Raw genomic sequence first — 18,651 nt, forward strand, 5'->3', positions numbered from 1 at the left:
AAGGCACAACTGGGCAGCCAAAGGACAGTCTTCACGGACTGTCCCAGTTTCATTCTGACACTACTCTTCATTCTTCTCTTTCCTTGGCTGCATCAACTTGAGTTTCCTTGTCTTCCAGATGCTCAACATCAGCTTTATCCAAGGTCTACCTAAATCACTTTCTCTTAAGCTAAGAGCTATTTATCTGCCGATTCTGCTTCATGGATACACTAACTCATATTTATATAATGTCACACTATGCACATATATCAAAACATCAACTTGTACCCAAAACTCTGAACAATTATAATTTTCATTCAAACATAATAATAATACAAATCTTAAAATACAATAACAATTAATGATTAAACATCATTTTTCACTGTTTGATCCTAAGTGATACATTGAATCCTAATACACTGAATGTAGCCTGATGTACTGCAAGACCATACCAAAAAAACTTCTGGGTATTTGAATGAATGACTAAGTGATGGTTCTGAATTTCTAGTCACTCTACATCAATGAAAGCCCCATATACCTAGGGAATCATGTGTAGTGCTGAGGACTCATAAAATAAGAAGGCTCTAGTCTACAGCAGTTCCTGGGTACCACAAACTTTGCGTTGGCTAGTTGGTACATGCTGCTGAGCAATAGTCATCCCTTCCAGGAAGGAGTCCTCCGAACACCCCTCTCAGCTGTCCTCGCTGCCTCTCTGACACCAATTAGACAGAGCCTGATAATTTCACCTGGCATTCTGCATGTCAGCATCTGGATTCCCCACCCCTAACAAGCCCCATGCCTCCTCTTGAATGTGCCATTGCTAAGCACCAGCTGATGACTGCCCAGACAGAAGCCATCTGCTGGTTATTAAGGAAAGTTAAACAAGCGGAGGAGCTCTAGGGAAGTTTAGCAAGAAAGAGCGCCATATGCATAGAGAATTGGCAATCAGTTGGTCCCTGTGACTCAGGGTTCATTATAGCAATGTTAGGCAGGCTTCCTTTGGGATTGCTCAGTTGATTGACTCAGGGGAAGGCCCTCTGAGAGAGCCTGCCCTTATGCCCCTCAAAGGCACAAAGACAGCCTCACAGAAGTTCATTATGTTTCTCTGTCAGTCAATCTGTCGGAGTCTTGTTAGCTCCCAGGGTGATCCTAAAGAATGGGATTAGTTAATTTAAGCTGCACAATGGTTTATGGGCCTTTTGGTGCACAGACAGTGGTAAGCAAAACAGACATGGTTTCTCTTTCCACTGTGAACATAATGGAGTTGTCAGATTCGCGGTTTGGACGGCAGTGCAGGGAAGTGGAGGAGGAGACATGTCCAAAGTGTTTTTTAGTCAAGAGTTAATGAATGGAAGTTCACAAATGCGGACAGAGTCAAGACTAAGGATATGGGAGATCCTCCCCACCCCAGGGTGGGGTGCAATGATTAGTAGTAAGAGCAAGACTAGAATCCCATGATAACTGTATTTGCCTTGGTTCATAGAGTGGGGTCAACATGATTTTGTCAGAAATGAACTGGAGTTTTGTTTCCCACTAAGATGGCTCAGAGGTAAAAGAGCTTTCACTGCAAGAATGAAGATCTGAGTTTGATCCATAGAATCCGTGGTGGAAAAAAAGAACTTGTGCATGGAAGTCAGAAGACTTCCATGCACAAGATGTGGCATATGCAGTTGGTGTGGTGGGGCAATAAAATTAATTTAATTTTTAAAAAAGAAATTTGGCTGGGGGCTCATTGCAGGCAAAAGTCTATAACAACATTCCATGCAGATGCAGGGGCACAGAAATGGGTACAGGAGTGTGCCTCCATTGATCCACAATTCATCCTAGGGGCCTGAGACCAAATGTATCAACAGACACAGAGGCAGGGTGGAAAGGTAGATTTGATCAGTCTTCATAGCCTGGAGAGTTTTGTTTCTGTTCTTTCAGGCAGTGATTTCCAAGGCAGATCTGTACAGGCACCGACAGTGTACAAGGCTCTCCACTGGGATGGTGAAAAGCTTTTGATAATAATAGGATTGCAAGACTGGGGATATGGCTCAGTCAGCAAAGTGCATGTGACAAAACGTGGGGACAAGAGTTTAAATCTCTAGCACCCACATGAAAATCCAGATGTGGCAGCATGTACCAGTAACCCCAGTGTTGGCGGAATGGAAGCTGGAAAATCTCCGGAGCTTCCTGGCTAGCTGGTTGGGCCAAATAGATGAGCTTCAGGTTCGGTGGCAGATCCTGTGCCAAGAAGTTAGGTGGGAAGTGACAGGGTGACTTCTACAAACTCACTCACACTCCTAAACATCTACACAACATACACCAAACATAATAATAATAATGGTGATGATGATGTTACTACAACAGGCACTAAAGTAGGGTACCAAACGAGATGAAAGTAGAAGAGTATTGACCTACAAGTTTCAAAAACTATCAAACACTTCCAATAACTTTCCTCTCATCAAAAATATGACAGTATAGGTCGATTTTAGATTATGCATAAGATATTTCAGTGCCATACATGGCTTGTGAGTATCGTAGAACCTAAGTAGATCTGTGTTGTAGGTGCATAGAACCTAGCTGCTTGAAGTCATTGTGGCAATAGAAAGGCATCCCTCATCATGGCCTGTGGAGATTAGGTTGGGAAATTGCATTCTGACACTTGTTTGGAAGCTAACTGCACAAAGGAAGAATAGAACTGGAAAACAATCACAGGGTCATTTAAGTACCCCCCAAGTGGGAAATAGCAGCCTGAACTAGCTAATCTATTTTTCAATTATATAAAACTCTTGGGATAAATTGAAAGTAAGAGTACTTTAAGCCCTGAGTAGATAATACTAACTTGTGGGATCTGGAAGCTGAGAGTTCAATATCAGTTTTGAATACATAGCAATTTCAAGGCTAGACAACCCTGTGTGAGATCCTGTCATCAAAAACATATGTTTTATGGTTAGGGCTGTGCCTCGGTGATAGAAGTGGCAGAGTGTTTGCTTAGCATGCCCAAGGCCATGAGGTCAATCACCACCACTCTCTTCCAAAAGGAATATTTTAAATCACAAAGTGTAGCCCACTTTCTTGAGGTCACATGGTCTTGGGTTCAGGGAGATATAAAAGCCAAACCAAACACTAGCCGACTCTGGAAAAGTAAACTCTCAGCGGCAGGGGCTCTGGGTCCTACAGATGCTTTAGTTGGCTTTCCAGATATAGGGGCATCTTCTAAGAAGATGGATGCATAAGGCATTGATACCACCAGTTCACAAATCCAGAAGCTTCGTGAGCAGGAAACAGGTGGCTTTATTTGGAGCATAGTTCAGGAAGGAAACCGACCCCAGATCACAAAGGTCTAGGGATGCTGCACTAATTAATTCATGCCTTACCCTGAAGTTATTTCACATCATGTGCTTTTCAATAAATACATTGGTATGGGCATGGGCAGAGTCTTGCCAACCCCCTAGATCTGGATCATAGTATTTGGAAGGAAACAGAAGAGCCTATTTCCAGTAACTAAGTGGTAAGACTTGCTTGGTAGTTTCACGTTGTGACCACAGGAGGGCGGTGTGAAGCCATCACATCTCAGAAAACTATATGCTCCAGCTCAGCTCAAAGTTTCAATCAGATTTTCAATGAATTTTACAAATCACTGCCCTTGGGTGTTGTTCTGTGTTGTCCGAATGCATATATAGCAGTGCTTTTCAATTTTTCACTTGCCTTGCTGTTCTCCAGGTCGAATTCAAATGTGTTCTTTAAGTTTGCAACTACACAGATAATTTACACAGATGACTGCCCAGGGCTCAGCAGGAGCCACTGACATTCATTCCTTTTACAGAATTCAGCTCGTGATGCAGTCTAACCCATACCCTCTGTTGTACAGATAAGAAAAATAATCCCCAAGAGGGGACCTGGCCAGAATCAACGCAGTTGTGCAATAAAAATAACTAGCTAACACCATTAGCAGTCAAGGGACCACCTTGGTTTAGATTTTGTCTTTGCCATTAGATGGGCAGGGGAGAGCTTGGGAAAATACTTTTAACCCCATGCCTCAATTTGCCTGTTTCACCTTCTTCACACCAAATCTATTTCTAAAATTTATTTTGAAACCTTCCAATGGCTGCCAGCAATGAATAAAAACCACATGTCTCCGATAGTATCACTGGAATTCTAAAGGATAAATTTCCATAGTTAGAAATTGTGCTGGTGCTATAGGGACTACAACGGACAACTTTGCTACTGTAAACTTTTCTATTTTTTTTTTATTATGAAGTCTAATCTTTTCAAAGCTTTGACATAGTCTTTCGGATTTTTGTTTTTGTGTACCTGCTTCTTAGAGAAGTTTTTTGGTTTTTTGTTTGTTTGTTTGTTTGTTTGTTTTTGATATATGGGCTCAACCAGCAAAAATAACTCGAGCATTTATTGCGTATTATCACTAGCAACATCATCATGACCCAACCAGACTCACAGCTTCTGTGGGGAGCTCAGTTCCTAGTGGGGATCAGAGAGAGATGATCATGACCTGGGCTGTGCCGAGTGAAGCTGAAAAGGGGAGGGGAGGTTTGTACAGGCGACTGGAAAAACCCTGTTGACGTTTCTGAGCAAAGCCCCTGAGGACCATGCAGGTGTCCAGCTCTGCAGATGGAGAGGGGACTATGAGACAGGCATTTGCCTGCTGCCTTCACTGAGGGCGAGTGAGACCAGGCGAACGGAACAGAAAAGAGTAGTGGACAAGGTCTATGGGATTCAGAGGACGGATTACAGGGGCCACACAGGACGTGGTGAAAACTTTGTGAGCTGAGAAACCAGTACACAGCTGTTTGAGAAGCTGCCTGATGCGATCTGGTTTTGTTTGTAATGTGCTACTCCAGCAAGAATGGGCCTGACCGCTCACAGCACAAGCACAGGGTAGAACAGAGGCAAGAGCGTTAGCAGTGGGGATGGTGAGTAGGGACTGGAAAACGGACATGCATTTGGAGGATAGTTCCAGCTAGATGTTCTAATTTTCATTCGACGTATAAGAATTACAAAAGCACACATAAGAAGTCTTAGGCTGGGCAGTCGTGACCCAGCCACAGAGGAAGCAGGATGTGTCTGCCTCGCCGGAAAAAAAAAGGTTTAAGTTTGGCAGCCTGTACTCTTAGACAGAGAACGAGCGTACCTGGGGCATCCAAAGACTACAATTCCCAGAAGACCTCAGAGCGGGCTCACGGCCGGATGCAGTCTCATTTTGAGCGCTGCTGGTCCGAGCTAGGCGGGGGGGTCTCCGGCAACAGCTTTCACGGGGTTCCCTAGCAGGACAGTGATTGTTCCCGGGAAAGGAGGCCGGGGTGTGGCCCCCAGGCCTGGTACGGCTGGTTGAGAAAGGGACTGGAGCAGGTTCCCGGTTTCCAGTGTCTGGCTAGAAACATGCCTGACCCAACCTCAGTTTAAAAGTGGTGAGCTGCTGTTCATTAGAGGCGGGACCGCGTTACTGCCCCCTCTGAGTACCAGACTGTTTTACCCTGAACACAGTTACAGCCCGAGAGAGCATCTGGCTGCCCTTCGTGGAGACAGAGCTGCACTGTGATGAGAAGACCATCATCATAGGCCACAGCTCCGGGGCTATCGCAGCCATGAGGTATGCAGAGACACAGGAGGGGAAGGCTAGTCTGACCCTGTCTCAGAAAAGAAACAGCAAGCAGACTCAGGTATGCTGCCTGAGTCTCATTCCAAATTATAACGCAGTAGCTTTTTCAAGGTGTGACCCACTCCCGACATCCTAGTACTTGGGAAGCTGCAGAAGGTAGATCTGGAATTTGAGGCCTACCTAAGCTAAATATTTAGTAAAACCCTGGAAAAAAAAAAGAAACAAAACCTAAAAAAAAAAAAAAATTATGAAACGTATGAGAGACACCTTTTCTTTTTGAAGTAAAATTTTCTCTTACTGGGTTAAGAAAACATGATTAAAAGTCCAGAATGTTCTTAGAATTCAAAACTCTAGCTGCTGCTTCAATCTGGCTCAAGATAGCAAACTCAGATTTGGGACTTCACCACTCAGATCCCTGACCCCACCCCAGGTCCTTCTGAGAAGTTGAGATCACCTGTATACCAACTTCAGGAAGATTCACAGGATCAGGGCATTGGGAGTGCTGCAATACAGAAATGTGACAAGTGTTTGTCTTTTTTCTAAGCTGGGGACTCTGTGTGTGTGTGTGTGTAATATATATATATATATATATATATATATATATATATATATATATATATATATAATCCCTACATGATACGGTAGCAGGCAACTCTGTAATTTAAAGATTTGGAAAAGCTACAAGACAGAGACCAAGTTATCCATTTGTGAATTTAGTCATAAACATTTTAAGATTCTCTACAAAGTACAGGCAGTGGTGGTGCACACCTTTAATCCCAGCACTTGGGAGGCAGAGGCAGGCAGATCTCTGTGAGTTCAAGGCCTGGTCTACAGAGCAAGTTCTAGGACAGGGATACACAGAGAAACCTTGTCTCAATAAAAAAAGGAAGGAAGGAAGGAAGGAAGAAAGAAAGAGCCTAAGATAACCAAAATGAACGTAATGCTAAAGGGTGGGAAACAAGGGAGCAATTTGTACTGTTAAGTTTTATGTATCCTCCAAAAGAACTTTCCACAATTCAAGTTCAACTCTGTAAAGAATACAACCTCTTAAGTTCTAGAAATCATTCAAGCATTCCAAGATTTTCTTATACTTTCACTTAAAAAGAACCTTTTTTAAAATAATGTATTTTATATTAACATATATTGGATTACAAAATGGTTTCATTATGACATTTTCACTCATGTTTATAATGTATTTTGGTCATCTGTAAAAAAAAACAAAACTTTTATTTCCTGGGGGTGTGGAGGGAGAAGTCTTAGGCTGAGAGCCAAAAGATTCTCATTCCTGAAAATAAAACCCAGGAGGGGAGCAAACTCGGTTGTTAACTAACCAAGTTGTCATAAGAACTTCTTATTGACCAGGCCAGAGGATTCCTAAGTTGATAATGAAAATCGTAAATAAAGAATGTTCAGGAAGCTTTGCCCGGTGGTGCATAGCTGTAATTCCAGCACTTAAGAGGCTGAGACAGGAGAATAGCCATAAGTCTGAAGTTGGCCTGTTCTCCACAGCAAGTTCCAGGCTAGTCAGGGCTACATAACTAGACTCTGTCTCAAAAACAAACAAATAAAAGAATTCCCAGAAAAACTAAAACAAACGAAAGTTGTGGAGTGAGACAGTGAACATTAAAATTCACTTACAAAAATAACTACTCTTCTGTAATTTCAAAAATACCAATAGTAACAGCAATAAAACCAATGGAAAGCCCAGGTAGCCTCAATCATAGATAAGCAGGTAGATAGGCAGATAGATAAGTCGCAGACTGATTGATTGATTGATAGGCAGATGACAGACTGATCAGTGATAAATGCTAAGTAGGTAGAAACAGGAAGAGAAAGAAGCTTCACATTTTGTAAGAAATACCAGCGGCTGTCCTTTTCTGAGGTGCTAGCTTCAGTACAGATGCAAAGGTGCAGGAATCAATAGAGCACACACCTTCTAACCTGGCCTCTTTCCCACTCTGCTAAGCTATCCTCCCACGCCCAAAGCAGAAGTTTAGAGTAGAAAATTCCTACCAGCCAAGCTTGCCTGCAAGGTCATGCGTCAGATAAACTTTATAATAAGCAGGATGGAAGACATGGAGATGATCTTGCCAATGGTTTTGGTCAGGGACAGAGAGGAAAGTAGGGATAAATGACGTGAGATTGCACCTTCCTGATTAGTCAAGCAATGAGGAAATGGAGGAAGCGCCATGAGTCTAGTGCTATAAAGATTGCTCTCTGCAATCAGTTCCCTGCTATCTTGGGCCGATACTGGCTTTACAAAGTCATAAAATAGTGTCTGGCTTTCACTGCTCGGAGTCTCTGGAACTTTTATTATGAAGGGAGAATCTCTGTTTCCCACAATTTCTGGAAAAGGGAACATTTAAAACCAGTGGGTAGAAACCAGTTAGGTAGATAACAGGGAGGGTGGTGAGTTTTATCTCTATCTACTTCTTACAACAAGAGTATCAGATGGTCAAAAACAATGTAAAAGTGGATCCAGGAAATAAGTCTTCAGTGTGGAAGAATTGCATTGTACTTTTGAAATGGGAATATTATGTCTAAGCATGGCACAAGGCTTTGAAGCCCTGGTGAAAACTGATTGAGAATTTTGACATTATACACACACACACACACACACACACACACACACACCACACATACACATCACACACACACACACACACCACATACACGGACGCCACACACATACCACACACACATCACATATACCACACACACACCACACACACACACACATATACACCACACACATACACACCATACACATACATGCACACCACATATACCACATACACCACACACATACACACCACATACACGCACACCACACACATACCACACACACATCACATATAACACACACACACCACACACACATATACACCACACACACATACACACCATACACACACCATACATACACGCACACCACATATACCACATACACCACACACACACACACCACGTACACCGCATATACACTTCTTTGCCATAACAATACTTCAGGCAAAATGACCAGGAGAATTGTTTAAGAAATATTTACAACATATAATAACTGATAAAGGCCTAGTTCCTTTGGAACATGTCAGTATGTATTTCTGCTTTAACACATGATGATCAAGGTAACTTAGAAAACGTTTATTTGTCTTGAAGTTTCAGTGACGAGTCCATGCCCATCATAGCAGGGAGCATGGCACAGGAGGGCGAGCTTGGCAGTGGAGCAGTAGCTGCGAGCTTACATCCTGATACACAGAGAAGGAGACTCAGAGAAAAGCGAACTGAAATCGTCATGGGCTTCTGAAACTTCAGGCCCACTGACAGTGACACACCTTCTTCGGTGTCACTCCCCCTTCTAATCCTGCCCCAAAAGTTCCACTAAGCATCCACTACATGAGCCTTAGGAGGCCATTCTCCTGCAAACCGTCATATAGTTCAGATCAACGAGAAAAGGATCTGCTCCCCAGAAGAACACAACCGGAAAGAAGATTGGGTTTTCTAATTAAAAATAAATAAATAAATAAATAAATAAATGCAAGTAGCTTTATAAAAAGAGTGGTAACACTATAGAGTTTTAATATAACACAATTAAAAAGATAAGAGAAATTAGCGACAACGCAATCACTTTTCTCTTATTCACTTAAGAAATAATCACAAGTTCTGAACATTATTGTACATGGTGTCAGGGACTCTAGCCTAGGGATCAAGTTGTATTTGTCAATACTTAACTATGTATGCTCTTTCACTTAGTTGTTCTACTTTCATAAATTTGTCCTAAAGATGTAAATAAGAATTTTAAAATAAATTTTAGATACAAACACTGTTGTAGTTTATATCTATAATATTTCCCCAAAGCTCATTCCTCTATTGAAGGCTTTATCCCCAACTGATGTTACTATTAGAAGGTAGAGGATTCTTTGGAAGGTGCAGCCTTGTTGAAGGAGGAAATGAGAACATAGCCTTTGAAAGTTATATCCCACCTCCCTCCTGGATGTTTTATCTCCCTGCTTTCTCATCAAAACAAAGGGAGCAATCTCTTCGAGTACATACTCCTGCTACCACATTATCCTCATCAACATGGGCCCCAAGGCAATGGAATCAGAGTACTGCACCAAAACCTCAGAAACCATGAGCCAACACAAGTCTCCCCCACTTTTTAAGTTACCACCGCTATTTAATCACAACCATACAAAACTAATTAGCACAGAAAATTGTTACCAAGAAACGAGGCTGTTGCTATGACCATATCCACCATGTGATTCTGAAACCTTTAGCCCTGAACTGTAGAAGGAGTTTGGGAAAGTTTAAAAACTCAGAATGCTGTAAGTAGTGATTCTTGTAGGAACTCAGGAAGCTAGGCTGCTGATGAGAATGTGTCTTCCTATTTCCCATGCTCTGTGGGTTATATGAGGCTGAGTTTACAGATGGTGGACTTATGGATTAGATGGAGGGATGTGTCAAGGCAGTACATCACTCATGCCTTGGCATGAGGATTTCTAGATGATTTTAGCCATATGTCCAGCTTACTAAGGAGAAAAACTATTTATAAACTCAGGGTAGGACAAGGAGGCTGTGGTATCCTTTTCCCTGAGACAATAGGAAAGATGCCTTGAGGTCACACCAGGAGTCAGCAAAAACCTGTTTCCCACGGGATCAAGGATATAAAGATAGACATTTGAGAAATTTTGTTTGGAAAATGAACACTGGGCAGCATACAATGCTGAGTCACCTTGCATGCAAACGGATGCCAAAGAATATGATTACCAGGGATTCGCTTCCTTATGTTTACCTGTCCGAGACCTCAGAAGCTGCTGTAGCAAACTCCAAGGACCTAACATTTGTTCCCATTACACTGACACCCCACACCATGTCTCCTATGTGTTATTACTTTTGCAAGTTGGCAAAATGCAAGAATTGTCAGACCATTGAGGCTTCTGCTGAATCTTCAAAGACTGGAAGACCAGTATATGGGCAGTGTTACTGCGAGCAAGCAAGCAGGCCCAGAGGAGGCATTGCATGGAGCTGAATTAGTGAAGCCAAAGCTACAAAAGAGATTTCAAGAAAGCTGAGTATGCCAGGAATGTGGAACCCTGCCAAGGAAAGCTGAAGGCACTAAGGAAAGCACAGCCCAGACAGTGGCAGTGGGGCCTGCAGTGGGCAATGCCAGAGACGTTGGGCATCCCAAATCCCTCATAGCCTATTCAAAGGTCATTCTGTGAGACATGGAGATAAAGGTCTAATTCACATCCTGCTGGATTGGGGTGTTGCTTTGGCCTATTGTCTCCTCTTTTCATTTGCAAGGAGAATGTTTAATTTATCTCATTTCTTGGAAGTGTGTAGGTCACTTTTATTTTGTATGGGCTCATACGTCAGTTTGCCTTAACATTCAAATATGAAATGCACTTCGAGCTCAGAAAGACTTGTCTTGACCACCAGACCTCTAGAAGTCACCAGTAGCATTTGTTTGTCAAACCTTGCTTTATTTTTCTCAACAATACTTGGGGTTATTTATTTTTTCAGGTCTCACTTATTGGTTTACTATGAGCTGCCTCCAACCTGGATATACATACATAAGGGTAAGGTAGCCTTACCCTTAATAAGGCCTCAATAAACGTCTGTGACAGAGGAAGAAAACATCCTTATCAGCAACAATAAACCCGTTTACGGTCTTGCCACTTACACGGAGCTAGGGCAAAGTTAAACTGGCTTACACACTGGGTCACAGCGACTATCCATGCATTACTAATAGTGGGTAATAGAGTGAATCCTTGTGAGCTATTATTTATGGATGATTTACATTGGTATAGTTTTTTGTATATTGATACAAGTTCAAATTATATTTCTTATTTCTGCTTACAATATTTGTGCGTCTATACGAAGTTATTCTGTCAGATTGTATACATGCATGTTTCTACCTCTGTTTAGGACATCTTGTATATTAATACAACCTTTAGGATATATTTTTGTATTGTATTATATATTATTCTTACCTCTAAACAAGAGACTTACAAATTGTTTACGTTTTGAGGTCACTGACCTCATTCATTGCACATTTGTTTACAGATTATTTAATATTCTGATGAAGTCTTACTCTTTAAGTTATACAAGTATTAAACATTAGGTCAATAGTTGTTCATGTTTGTTATACATTCAGTCAGATTAATTAGGTTCTTTAGATACATAGAGATTGTATTTTGTCTAGATAGGTAATCTTCAACCCCATCTAAGGCCTGAGAAGGGACATAATATTACTTGAAGCCATGGAGCCGCCAGAGACAGATGCTGGGAGCTTTACCCAGTAAGCCACAGCTATGTGGCATTATACAGATTAATAGAAATGGTTAAATTAATATGAGTTAGCCAATAAGAAGCTAGAGCTAATGATCCAGGCAGTGATTTAATTAATACAGTTTCTGTGTGATTATTTCGGGTCTTAGCTGGCCAGGTGGCCAGAAACCAACAAGTGACCTCCCTACAACACATTACAGTAAACATTGCCATAACAATCCCTTTATTGAGTTGAATTACTAAGTTCTTTAATTTCTTACCTTTATTTGTACAAACACTGAGGTAAAATGCATCAAAACCCAATATAACCTGGTTTCTATTTTCTCCATTTCTTTCCATAGCACTCATCAGCTGTGAGCTGGGATGTGTGCATAACAATATATGTAGTTACATGTAAGTATGCATGTGTATGTTCATAGTAAGTTTGTATATGTGTGTGTGCTTCATTTATTAGTCTACATATATAACATTCTGCATGTGTTCACATGGATATAAAACATATAGATATACTTTTGACCATTTAGTCTCTTCATTAATATCTTAACAACATACCAGCTTTATTTTGGAGAAGGTACATACTTTCCACTGTGTAACTTCTTAATGGGGTTATAAACCCATCTGTGATGGGTTCTTGTAATTGTCAACTTAACAACTTTAGGATTCCCTGGGAAGAGAGTTTCAACAAAAGGATTTCGGAATTAGTTTGACCTAGGGGATGTCTTTAAGCGATGGTCTTGATTATGCTAATTGCAGAGGAAAGATCTGGTGCCCTGGGTGTCACCATTCCCTAGGAAGGAGACTGAACAATGAAAGTGTTGGGAACACTAGCAGAGTACGGGGACATGTGTCTTAATTCACTGTTCTCTGTGGATGCTATGTGGCCAGTTGTTTCAAGTTCCTGCTGTCTTCACTTTTCAAAACTGATTGCTCGAACCCTGGAATTGTGAGTTAGGTGAGCCATTTCTTTCTTAATTTGCTTTTGTCCAGATAGGTTAGCACGATCATAAGAAACAAAACTAAGACATCATTTAAGTCTTCTAGCAGAGGACCAAACATATGACCTATCGAGGTTAGCAAGAAGTTTCCTCCTCTCCTCTATGTCTGCCTCTGATACCTAGTAACATTGTCTGCCTTGGACTCCCAGTGGCCACAGAGAGCTGGGACTCAGGGAGGCAATTTTCACCATCCTTCCTGTTCTCCAGTGTGATCTCTCCTGTCTTACCCCCAACCCTGTAGCAACCTGCTTGCCAGTGCCCTTCCTCCCACCCTACCTCCTTTCCTTGGGGAGTCTGCCATCCCTGTTTTCCTTGGTTCAAATTCAGCTTTACTCATTCCTGGAGACATTGTCAGCTCCCTTCTAGCCCGTCCCCAATTGTGTCAATCTCCAATACCTAGACACATCATCTACCTGAGATTCCTAGTGGCCACACCAGGCCGGGTCTCGGGTGATTTTCACTGTCCTTCCTCTCCTCCATTATGGTCTCTCCTGTCCCACCCCAAGTCCCGTAGCATCGGGTTGAAAGGTTCCACCTCTACCACTTCAATTCCATTCACTAGAGACTCCAACTCTTAGTGTAGATCCAGGGCTCCCCTAGCACTTTTATCCTTGTCTCTCCAAGCATATTCTTTGTCTCACCAAAACATATTCGTAGGTGTTCCTCTTCCCAGAACACCTAGGGACCGACCCTCCTGGTGGAGACGGGATCTCCTTAGCTCTTTCCCACAACCAAGCAAAAATGAAACAGAGAGATGCTGGAGTGAAATAATGACAGGAATCAAATGGATCTAGCAGACATTTGCACAACATTTCACCCAAACACAAAATAATATGCTTTCTTCTCAGTAGCTCATGAGAAGAGCTAAAATTATACGATGGAAAAAAGAAAGCATCTTCAACAAATGGTGCTGGCATAACTGGATGTCAACCCATAGAAGAATGAAAGTAGATCCATATCTGTTGCCATACACAAAACTCAAGTCCAAAGGGATTAAAGACCTCAATATAAACCCGACCACACTGAACCTGATAGAGGAAAAAGTAGAAAGTAGCCTTCAATGCATGAGCACGGGGGACCACTTCCTAAATATAACCCCAGTCGCACAGACAATAAGAGCAACAATAAATAAATGGAACCTCCTGAAACTGAGAAGCTTCTGTCAAGCAAAGGACGCTGTCAATAAGACAAAAAGGCAGCCTACTCAATGGGAAAAAATCTTCACAAACTTTACATCAGACAAAGGACTGATCTCCAAAATATATAAAGAACTCAAGAAATTAGACATTAAAATTCTAAATAACCCAATTAAAAAGTGATGTACTGAACTAAACAGAGAATTCTCAACAGAAGAATTTCTAGCTCCATCCATTTGCCTGCAAAATTCAAGATGTCATTATTTTTTATTTTGAGGGGAGCAGAGAACAATGTAGAGCTCAAAAAAAAAAAGAAATGAGAAAAATTATTTAAAAATGCTTTACATTTCATCAGAAAATAAGACTCACCTTAGAATATGATCAAAATACAATGTACATAATTCTCAGAGAATTAATAAAAATAATTTTAAGATAAAAAAGAGTTCATTTAATGACCACATTATTTCAATAAAAACCCTGTCTTACTCATGTGGAAATTACATAATAGTTAAGGGGAAAGGTGCTATAGATTTACTTGCAAACGCTAATACTCCTGATGGTTTCTCTGAGGGAAATAAATCAGGGCAGGGGACTAAGAAAGGGTGAAAAGACAATAGAAGCTCCGAGACCATCATTATGAGGGTTCAAAGGAGGTGGCACTTAAGAAATACTTTGTGAAAGCAGAAACGGGTCATATGGGTTTCAGAGGAGAGCTTTCTGGCACAATGCATTGCAACTGCAAATGTTTAAAATCAAATGCAAGCACAGGGGACACTGAATCATAGAAAATAACACTGGCAGAAAGAGGAAATGGGTACCCAAGGACCAGCTCAGCCCAAGCTACAGTGAAGAGCTGCGGGACTTGGTGTGAGTATAAGGGAAATGCCATGGAGGATTGAGTCCAGGCCTTACTAAGTCATGTGTTTAAACTGTCAGATAATGTCTCTGGAAGCCCTGTAGATTACAGACTGAACATGGATTTAAGACTAGAAAAGCTACCACATGCAATGTCAGCCTCCTGGTATGAGAGGTGGAATGAACCAGGGAACAATTGAATGGAAGAACAAGAAGGGATATGAGACTCAGCATATTTTCCATAGTAGAACTAAAATGCTCACTAGGGAGCTAAGACAAAAATAAAAACCTTCCATTTCTTCACTGTAAGAAAGAAAGAGGGATGGGCTGGAGAGATGGCTCAGAGGTTAAGAGCACTGACTGCTCTTCCAAAGGTCCTGAGTCCAATTCCCAGCAACCACATGGTGGCTCACAGCCATCTATAATGAAATCTGGTGCCCTCTTCTGGCATGCAAGCATACACGGAAGGAATGTTGTAAACATAATAAATAAATATATCTTTAAAAAAAAGAAAGAAAGAGGGAAAGACAAGACTGTCTTAATTAAAGTATGTTATAGTGTATCCATGGTTGTCTCATTTTCCCAGTCAGCTGTAAAATGCTTTCCCATGAATAATGAAATATCTTTCTTCCTGAACCACATCAAAAAAATTTTAGATACTGGTAAGATCTGAAATTGTTTCTCATATTGTCGTCATATTGTCAACAAACACCAGGCAGATTGGGATCCTGCTATGCTGAGAGAATTCTTTGATGCTGTTCTTAAGGAAACAGGAAAGGTAAAGAAGACGCTGCCTGTATCATCTTCTTGTGGAAGAATTAAAGGTTTAATAGTTTGATGCTAAAAAAAAAGGCTACCACAAAATTTAATGGTTTAAAATATAAGGTTTTTCTGTAGATGGAGCAGCAGGCTGCGTTCCGCTGCCCGGCTCCTGCACAGCTAGCTTTATCCAAAATAATTACATGGAAACTGTATTCATTTAAACACTACCTGGCCCATTAGTTTCAGCCTCTTATTGGCTAATTCTCACATCTTGCTTTAACCCATATTTAGTAATCTGTGTAGCACCACGAGGTGGTGTCTTACCAGGAGAGATCTTAACCTGCGTCTGTCTCAGAGAGGAGAGGCATGGCAACTGCCTGAGGCATCTGCCTGACTCTGCTTTCTTTCTCCCACAATTCTGTTCTGTCTACTCCGCCTACCTAATTTTCTGTCCTATTAAAGGGCCAAGGCAGAAGTAACACATAGACAGATGACCCTCCTCCATCAGTTTTTTTTTCATTTACAATCCTACAAAATGAAAGTATCTAGTAAGATTTCCTTATTTTCAGTGTACTAACAGTGTGTATATATTAATCTTCTAAGTTAGAAGACTTTCTGGGGAATCAATTTTAAGGGCTCCCACAGCTTCTAGATGTCCAAATGCCTATGTGTGCAGTGTTTTGTACAATTATTATTCTCTTTATGATTTCTGCATCTAACTCAGGCAACATGGACCGAGTTTCTGAATTGGATTGATGAGAAGGACTATGTGCTGAACACAGCTATAAACTTGAAAGGGGAGGCACCGTATCTAAATCTGCTTGACTTAAATAAGTAGTTCAGATTTCTAGAGTCTCACACCAGGTCATTTATTTTATCCATATTAAAGCACAACACAATTTTTTTAAAAAAGTTTTCTGATAGCAATTGGCTGAGTCCTACAAACATAACAAATCTTAACACATGTTTATAACAAAATTCCTTACAAAGTACACCTGGCTGCTTTCACAAAGATGGGCACTGTTGACCTAGATAGTGCTCAGGATTTAGGATCTAGGGAGCACAGAGGTAAACATAATTACTGTAGGAATTGGTCCAAGATAACATAGGAGGCAAATGAACTTAAAAGCAATGCTCAAGATTTAGGGGGAAAGGATTCAAGATAAACAAAACATTAATTCAGAAGGATTTGGGTGAAGCCTAGCCCTACAGATATTAAAAAATCAACAACCAGTTTGCAAACTGCATCCATTCCCAGCATTCTTGGAGGAAGACAGATTTTAACTGTCTCCTTCCTTTGAAGAGACAAGTACGCATTTTTTAATTTTCCTGGCTTCTCCAGTGCTTATCTGTGCACAAGGACCTCTTGCCCACTACACCTAAACTTGTAGGTGCTTCCTCAAACTCCATGCTAGGACTGATTTGTCTTTTCAACTTTCCATCTCTTCTTTCCTACTCTGATCCTAGGCCCCTTCTTCTATACTCTTTTGATGACACTGGGACTACTTGGTTAAGTTAATTCTTCTAATTTCAAAATATTTTTATTAATCACTTATACAAAACATCTCTTGACAAATTAGGTAATATGCACATGTTTTAGGGATATGAATGTGTTTCAATTTTATTCATTTAGTCTTATTTCATTTACCTGAGATGAATAAACATAGTTCCAGTATTTTATTTTTGTTGAGTGGTAACAACTCAAGAAAAAGGCATGGGTTGAATTGTATTTGACTTATATCCCAGAATATATCAAAATATTTCCTTTACATTCTGCATCTCCTTTCTTTTATTCATATCTGAAGAACTGTGAAAAGTGCAAAAGTAGCAATTAATCTTGAGAACTCCATTTTATTTCCTGTCATACCCACTTCAGAACACAAGAAACATTGAACTTCACTCTTGAATTTACCCTTAAGGTCTAGATGAGAATTTAACCTCCCTCTTTTCTCCTTATCACCACTATCCATCCTTCTAGACAGGACTCAGTAATGTTGCCTAATTGAATGTAGTTTTGCGTTCAGTGGGCTACTGGCTAAAGTAAAGACACCATAGCACCAACATTGTCATCTGTGACTCATGAAGTTTGGACACCTCTTCTTGCAGTGGGTAGGGGGTGAACATCTTTTACCTTATATTTTACCTTACTGGAATTGTAATCTTTAAGCACATTGTCTTCCCATGGGAGATGGTGCTGGTCATATTGTGTTCAGGTATGGGCTATTAACATGAGAAATAACATTGACAAATTGAAGTTTTTAGAGGCAGGGTAAAGATAATGGAATCTGATAAGAAATAAATTTTGGAAACAGAGGTTTCAACTGTAAAAGTTATAAAAGTTAGTTAGCAATGGCTTTGTCTCACACAGTGGAATTACATTATTACTTCGGGCATTCAGAAAATAGTTTGACTGTTAGCTATTCACTATGTGGTTTTTAAACTTCACAAAATTAAAAGTGCCCTCTCAAGGAATGTGTCTTATTTCAACTTTATAAAACATGCAATGGAATAAAGGAAATCTAAAGTGACTTAGGTCACACAGCTAATATATGATACTATTGACATTTGTCTTAGTTGGGGAATTTACTGCTACGAAGAGACACTATGACCAAAGCAACTCTTATAAAGAAAAACATTTAATTGTGGGTGGTTTGCTTCTGGTTTCAGAGGTTCAGGTTCAGTCCAAAATCATCATGACGGAGAGCACTGTGACCTGCAGGCAGACATGGTGCAGAGTAACTGAGAGTCCTATATCTTGAAAGCAACAGGAAGTTGACTGACACACTAGGTGACATCCTGGCCATATGAAACCCGAAAGCCCATCCCCATGGTGTCACACTTCCTCCAAGAAAGCCACACCTCCTCAAAGTACCACTGCTGATGAGATTATAGGGGCCAGTTATATTCAAATACCACAACACTGAATGGTAAGACTGTCAAAGGCACATTCTCTTTAGAGTCTAATGGCATCTCAGAATTTGCAAGCATGAGAGTGTGGTCCCATTAACCTAAGTGAAAGAAGTTTTCTCTTAGC

The 18,651-nt window shown here is 40.8% G+C and overlaps 1 pseudogene; it reads left to right on the forward strand.

The window, feature by feature from the left end:
• Positions 1-2,076: 2,076 nt before the first annotated feature.
• Positions 2,077-18,651, forward strand: part of LOC119817261 — a 48,867-nt pseudogene continuing 32,292 nt past the window's right edge.

Source organism: Arvicola amphibius, chromosome 6 (genome assembly GCF_903992535.2).
Source record: "Arvicola amphibius chromosome 6, mArvAmp1.2, whole genome shotgun sequence".
NCBI lineage: Eukaryota > Metazoa > Chordata > Mammalia > Rodentia > Cricetidae > Arvicola > Arvicola amphibius.